This window comes from Erythrolamprus reginae, chromosome Z, assembly GCF_031021105.1.
Source record: "Erythrolamprus reginae isolate rEryReg1 chromosome Z, rEryReg1.hap1, whole genome shotgun sequence".
NCBI lineage: Eukaryota > Metazoa > Chordata > Lepidosauria > Squamata > Dipsadidae > Erythrolamprus > Erythrolamprus reginae.
The window spans coordinates 38862886-38870660 of NC_091963.1; positions in this window are offsets into that span (position 1 = coordinate 38862886).

Genomic DNA, 7775 nt, shown 5'->3' on the forward strand with positions numbered 1-7775 from the left:
AGCTTGCGAAAGGCAAGGAGGGTGGGGGCAATTCTGATCTCTGGGGGGAGCTGGTCCTAGAGGGCCAGGGCCGCCACAGAGAAGGCTCTTCCCCTGGGTCCTGCCAAAGAACATTGTTTAATTGACGGGACCCAGAGAAGGCCCACTCTGTGGGACCTAACTGATCGCTGGGATTCGTGCGGCAGAACGCAGTCCCGGAGATATTCTGGTACAATGCCATGAAGGGCTTTATAGGTCATAACCAACAATTTGAATTGTGACTGGAAACTGATCGGCAACCAATGCAGACTACGGAGTGTTGGTGTAACATGGGCATATTTAGGGAAGTCCATGATTGCTCCCACAGCTGCATTCTGCACGATCTGAAGTTTCCGAACACTTTTCAAAGGTAGCCCCATGTAGAGAGCATTACAGTAGTCAAGCCTCAAGTTGATGAGGGCATGAGTGACTGTGAGCAGTGACACCCGGTTCAGATAGGGCAGAAACTGGTGCACCAGGCGAACCTGGGCAAATGCCCCCCTTGCCACAGCTGAAAGATGTTTCTCTAATGTGAGCTGTGGATCAAGGAGGACGCCCAAGTTGCGAACCCTCTCTGAGGGTGATGGATGGAGAGATGGAATTGTCCCTAGGAGGCAAAACCCACAGCCACTCTGTCTTATCAGGGTTGAGTTTGAGTCTGTTGACACCCATCCAGACCTTAACAGCCTCCAGGCACCAGCACATCACAACCATTGCTTCGTCGACTGGACATGGGATGGAGATGTACAACTGGGTATCATCCGCATACTGATGATACCTCACCCCATGCCCTTGGATGATCTCACCCAGAGGTTTTGTGTAGATATTAAATAGAAGGGGGAGAGGACCGACCCTGAGGCACTCCACAAGGGAGAAGCCTAGAGGTTGACCTCTGACCCCCCACTAGCACTGACTGTGACCGACCGGAGAGGTAAGAGGAGAACCACTGGAGAACAGTGCCTCCCACTCCCAACCCCTCCAGCCAGTGCAGAAGGATACCATGGTCGATGGTATCAAAAGCCGCTGAGAGGTCGAGAAGCACCAGGACAGAGGATAAACCCCTGTCCCTGGCCCGCCAGAGATCATCCATCAATGCGACCAAAGCAGTTTCCATGCTGTAGCCGGGCCTGAATCCTGACTGCTGAGGGATTCTTCCAAGGACCGCTGGAGCTGGAGCACCACCACCTTCTCAACAACCTTCCCCATAAAGGGAAGGTTGGAGACTGGCCAGTAGTTGTTAAGAATGGTTGGGTCCAGGGAAGGCTTCTTGAGGAGGCGGTAAACAAGTGCCTCCTTGTAGGGATCCAGAAAGGACCCCCTCCCCAAAGAAGCATTGACAATCTCCTGGATCCAGTTCTGTGTCACCTCCCTGCTGGCCGAAACCAGCCAGGAGGGACATGGATCCAGTAAGCAGGTGGCGGAACTCACAGCTCCAATGGCCTTGTCCACTTCATCAGGTGTCACTAGATCAAACTCTTCCCAGATAGATGGACAAATACAAGCCCCAGTCACCTCGACTGACTCATTGTCAATCGACTCTGTTATCCAATTGGAGTCCAGGTCTGCCTGGATCCAAGCAATTTTATCAGCGAAAAATGTGTTAAAATCCTCGGCACTATTCTGTAAGGGCTCCCCAACTCCCTCCTGGTTAAGAAGGGAGAGGGTCACCCTAAACAGAGTGGCCAGGCGGGATTCCACTGATGCAATAAATGCAGCATGATACGCGCATCTTACCACCTTGAGCGCCACTTTGTACATCTTAACATGAGCTCTTACAACTGTTCGATCGGATTCGGATTTACTCTTCCTCCATCGCTTCTTTAGATGTCTCTTCTGGTGTTTCAACTCCCGGAGCTCCTCGTTGAACCATGGAGCGCGACGGAGTCTAGTGCCGCAGAGAGGTTGCAACGGCGCAATCCGGTCAAGAGCTTCCGCTGCAGCCTTGTTCCAGGCTTCAGCAAGAGACTCTGCCGAACTGTGGACGAATGCATCTGGAATAACCCTAAGTGCCTTCTGAAAGCCCTCTGGGTCCATCAGGCGTCTGGGGCATCTGGACTTTCTCTCAAATCTTACAACATCCTTATAATGTTCAATTTTAGTTTATTTAACTTTTTTTCTTTCTCCTTTGGAGGGCTCATTAAGTGTCCACATTACTTTTTTGTACCTATTTTTTTTTTGCAGTACTTATTTTCAATGGTTGTGAAAATTATTTCTATCTAAAATGGGGAGTGCCAAGAAGGCCGGGTTAAGCAGGATAAAACCTGTCTTGAATTTTGATGTGAGACTACCAGGAAATACCAGAACTTTAGACTAGACAAAGAGATTGAAAAGCATGCCCTGGAAGAAGGCACTTTTGTGCCATAGCCAAGAAAACTCCATTTTACTATAGTTATGAGAAGCCAAGTTTAATTTGAAGGTTTCCCTGCACATTTTTTATTATATAACTTTGCAATGTTTTGCCTTCTAGTTTTATATTACTCATTCCATTATTAAGAGATCAAACAATCCAAATGCTCTAGCCTTGAATTGTTTGTCTTTGGCCTCTGTTTCAGTATAAAGAAAAAAATGCTAACTAATATTGCATTTCATGGAAAAACAACAGAGGTCTCTCATAGAACTGAGTGTCCTGTGCAGACCTTTCCTGTGTGGGAAAAAAAATAACAACCCAAACATATAAGAAAAATGTTTATAGGCTGAACTTGAGTAAGCTTGCCAATAAAAGCATAAAGCAAAGCTGCAAAACGAACAAAGCAATACATAATGTCAGCAATTTCATTACTTAAAACAAAAAAAAAGCATTTCATGAGTATTCTTGGTTGGCTGTACATGGAAATTTCCCACATCCAAAAAAATAATAATCAATATGTAAAATATCTGTCTTAGTATCAAAGAATGTTACATACTACATCTTATGATAGATCAACGGTGGGTTGCTGCTGGTTTGGCCAGGTTCTAAGAAGCAGTAGCGCCAACGATGGAAGGTTCTGCCCACCTGCCCAGGATGCTTATGCACATGCTCAGAAGCATTGTGCATGTGCAAGTACAAGTGCAAACCAGTAGTAAAGGGTTTTAGAACCAACTACGGTCATAGATGATATCTACTTGGAGACCACAACTATGTGATCAAATCCCTGCCCCTTTTTACATATGTCACAATGAATTTTAAAAAGGGTGGTTTACCACCCTGACTTTTTTGGTCCATTTTCCCGTGGGCACCTTTGGTCCTGACTCAGATATACACATATAGTGGTCACTCAATTTTTAGGAGTTTATTCTCAATGCAATTTTTTAAGAAGGTGTAGGTCTTATTTATTATATTTATAATCAATCTTTTCTGGTACATCTTTAAGAATAAAATTTCTACTCTTTAAATTAATTAAAGGGTAGAATTATTTGCAATTTTCAGTAGCACGCTTCATTTTCAGATGCTTAGAAGGGGACTCCTTTATTCTAGACTTTGAAAGTGGATAACTAACTGGAATATTAATGCTCATCTCCTACAGAGTACAATGAGAAAAGAGCCTCTAAATTCATTTCCAATAGATTTCATAGTTGAATGCTTTGCCACTTTTAACATAGGCCATTTACTGCATATTAGCTAGACTTCCTTTTTCATCACTCAAGCATTTTAAAATATTTTAGAGTACAATTGACTTTTAAAAATTACTGTATTCTATTTTTATATTGTTGCAAGCTGCCCTGAGTCCCATTGGAATTGGGCAGCATAGAAGTTGAATTAAATAAATAAATTCCTGTTCTCATTGTGATAAAGTGATGGAGATAGTAGCATATATCTGGGGGACATGAAAGCAAAAGTGTTTTATTAATTCTTTATCTCCTTCCCCTTGCCCCCCCCCCAAATTTTTTTGATGGTACTTGTAATATACGCTCACATAGATACTTCTATGTGTACTTTTTCCCAAGTGAGCAGTTTGGAAACCATAAACCAAGGAATAAGCACAGCATGGCAAGTCACAGGTACAAAAGATGACAGTTTAGAAATCCAGAATCTCCCAGCATCTTTTATAATTGAATTCAGCCCTCCTGGTGATTGAATCTACAATTAGCAACAGTCTTTTCTGCCTTTAAGACATCCACCAAAGCTTTGGTGAAACCCAGCTGTAGCATTTTCCTCCCAAGAATCTAAACTAGGGCAAAAAGTAGAATGACTTTAAGGGGATAAAAAAGTTTTGATGTGCAGAAAAGTTATCCTGGTGCTGTTTACCATAAGCTAGTTTACTATAGGCTAAGAATTCAACAGAAGCTACTGCTGTGCTTCTATAAATGCGTTAATCACATCTTTGTTCTGAATTCTTTGCAATCAGAATGTTTTGTTCTTGCTATCAGGGGAGAATAATGGATTTCACAATGTATACCTTTTATTCCCCCCTCTCAAACATCTCAGACTAAAGATAAGCATCAACCATGTGCTCAAAGACATTTTGTGTGTGTGTGTGTGTGTGTGTGCGTATTTCATACCCAAGATCTACAATAAGCTGCTTGAAAAGGCATGATGGTTATACATTACTTCATTGTCAAGAAAAGAATTGTTAACTTCTAAGAGGCTGTGGAAAATAATAGTTCTCACTAGTTCCAGACAACACAGACAATGATGGCTGATCATGAGAGCTTACCCAATCATACCTGAGTGGCCATACTTTCCATGCTTCTTTAAGTTCAATAGAAGATTATAAGCTTGGAATGTTAATAAAACCAGAAATTTGGAATTGAAACACTAATGCGTGGCACAGCAGCCCTCCATTTGTATCACCATAACACTTCAGGATAGGAAAAATAACTATTTGGAAGCCATAATTTTGTGTCTGGAGGAGTGTAACTGTTTCAGGAAATTAACAGCCAGTTGGTCTAGTGGTAATAGCAGCAGGTTAGAAACTAGAATATTGTAAACTGTAGTCCTACCTTAGGCATGAAAAGGCACAAAGTTGTTGTCATGGGGAAAATAAGAGGAGGTAGAAATATTAAATTTGTTTCCTACTTTGAGTTCTTAATAAAAGTAATAACAGCAGGATATAAACAGATGAATAAAAAATATCAATTTCAGTCCTTAAAAATTCAACCTCTACCCAAAATCAGATTGGGGATGATTAAAAGGAAAAAGTTAATTTAAAGATCTGTGCAGATGCTTCATACTTTAAAACTCACTAAAACACACAGAAATATGTCATACCCGCCTCCTCGGGAGCATTGTCCCAGTTACCCGAAAGATACAAAGCAAAGAAACAAAGGTCAAAAATTCTTACTCCTCATCCTCCTATCTGCAGTACGTTTGATAGGAGAAAGGTTTTTCAATGAAGGTCCACAAATTTTATAATAACAAATTCCCTGAAACTTCAGATTGTATTATTTTTTTTTATTAACTTTCTGTTGCCAATCAAAACATCTTTTGTGTTAAGGTTTTTTAAAAGCTTTCCTTTTATAAACTTGTAAAACAAATTATAGGCACTGTAGTTTTTTTCCCCCTTCCATTTTTAGAATTAAAAAGCTTTTCTGTGATTCTAAGGTACAAAGTCTGTTTTTTTCAGCAGCTATTGTGAGCACCCTGGGAAGAGTAAATGGATGACAAGCAGTCAGTTTATCTTTTGGTAAATAGCTACTTTGTGATTGAGAAACATTGTCTTAATATTATTTATTTATTTATTTATTTATTTATTTATTTATTTATTTATTTATTTATTTATTTATTTATTTATTTATTTATTTATTTATTTATTTATTTATTTATTTATTTATTTATTTATTTATTTATTTATTTATTTATTTATTTATTTGTTGTTTGTCAAGTATGTATTTATAACGTACATAGACATAACATTGTTTATATACATAAATGGGTACTGATAAGAGGGAACAATTGGACAGGGACTGTAGGCACGCTGGTGTACTTATGCATGCCCCTTACTGACCCTTAAGAATTGGGTGAGGTAAACAGTGGACCCATAAAAACTGATTGCCTCTGATCTTACTGACCAGCATCAATACTTTCTTACACTTTGTCCTGCCATTTAAGGACTGAGAAGAGTGCTGTAAATCTTCCAGCTCCAGACATTGAAATTCTGAACGCTGAAGTTAATTTTCTTTTGACCCAAAAGAACCATGACTCTAACTAATATGTGTTACAGCTATAGTCAAAGAAGAGAATATATGAGTCAGTTACAGTATGTTATGTCTTAATGCCCTCTAGGCAGTAGCATTAATGGAAATCAGTTTATCACTCATCCATTATGACTGTGTTTGCCCAAGACGCTCATCTCTTATGGAATGGATAGGAAACAAGCAACAAATGGTTTTAGAATTAAGCCTTAGTTACAAAAAAACAAAACAAAAGCCCTTGCTGAAATTTGCAGCTGCTACACCATTTGGCTATAACTTTTAACAGCTGTATGTGAAAACATTTGAAGATTAGAAGCATAGGGTGAGTTTCTGTTTTGCTTCATCTTACTTTTGATATTATAACATCAGGGTGTTTATTCAGCTTTTTGTGTTTACCTGTTGCTGTTTGAATACACTTCCAGCTGGAAAAAAAATAGCATGGCCCTTGTCAAAAATATGACTAAACCTCTGGCCATCATCCAGGTGCCTATTGTCAATTTCATATTGCTTAACAAGTTTATTATGCCATATGAATGATATAGAAGTTTCTTAGCGTAAGAGTCAAAATAAGATGTCTTTTTGCCCCGTCACACTTATGTAAAGAACCAGCAGAGAGGTGAAATATAAAATTCAAAGTACAAGTCTGTTTAATGCCAAATTCCTGTGTTTTCCCAGGCTTGATTCATATGTTCAAGCTAAAACTTGCATGCAAACAATATTTAGAAGGAACAAGTTAAACTCATTCTGATTCACCTAAAAAAGAATATGTATATACTTGTACAATATTCTTGAAAAAGCACACACTTAAAACTTTTATGACAGAATTCAATCTGATAATAAACACATTTACATAAGCTTCAGAAATCTAATAAAATCTAACATTTTCTTTTGAGAGGTTCCAGCAATGTATAGTTTCAGTTTTGAAAACATTAATAGATTATATTATTCTGTTCATCTAAAGAGCACTTGGTGATTAGCCATTTGTGCCATCTTAATTTCAAACTTTTGTTTTAACAAAAGGTTGTAAATTGGGGACTTCTTATGTTGGTATTCCTCTGTTTGTTAATTGATACATCTTTCTCCATGAACTCAAAAACTCAAACCTGACTATGTATATGTATATCTTGGTGTATATATGTTTTTCTATATATTCTCAAATAATTTTAATTAAGTGAATTTCAGCAACAGTATTTGAGTGATCATAATTCGTGGCTTCATGCTGAATTAAAATTTCAGCAAATATTTTCCTAGTTTATGTTTAAGCTAGACTGAATGATGTAAATTGACAAATGAAGGCAATATATACAGTACATTTTGGAAACAATACCAATTATCTACCAATTTTAAAATGCATTAGAAAAACTTACATAAATACCAAATAACACTGAAGAATACATGGTTAACCAATTCTGTTTGCCACAGAGCATGCTCAAATCATCTTCTTAATTGTAAAAAAAACAAAAAATGTTAAGAAAACCGCAAAGTTTTATCTTTAACCATATAGACTAGATTAGTGATGGCTAACCTTTTTTTGGTTCACGTGCCAAATGGGCATGTGTGGGGGTGCTAGCATGCTTGTACATGCCCGCACTCCTTCCCTCCCCCTAAGCTCTGAGGGGGAAGAGGAAGTGGAGCTGGCAGAGAGA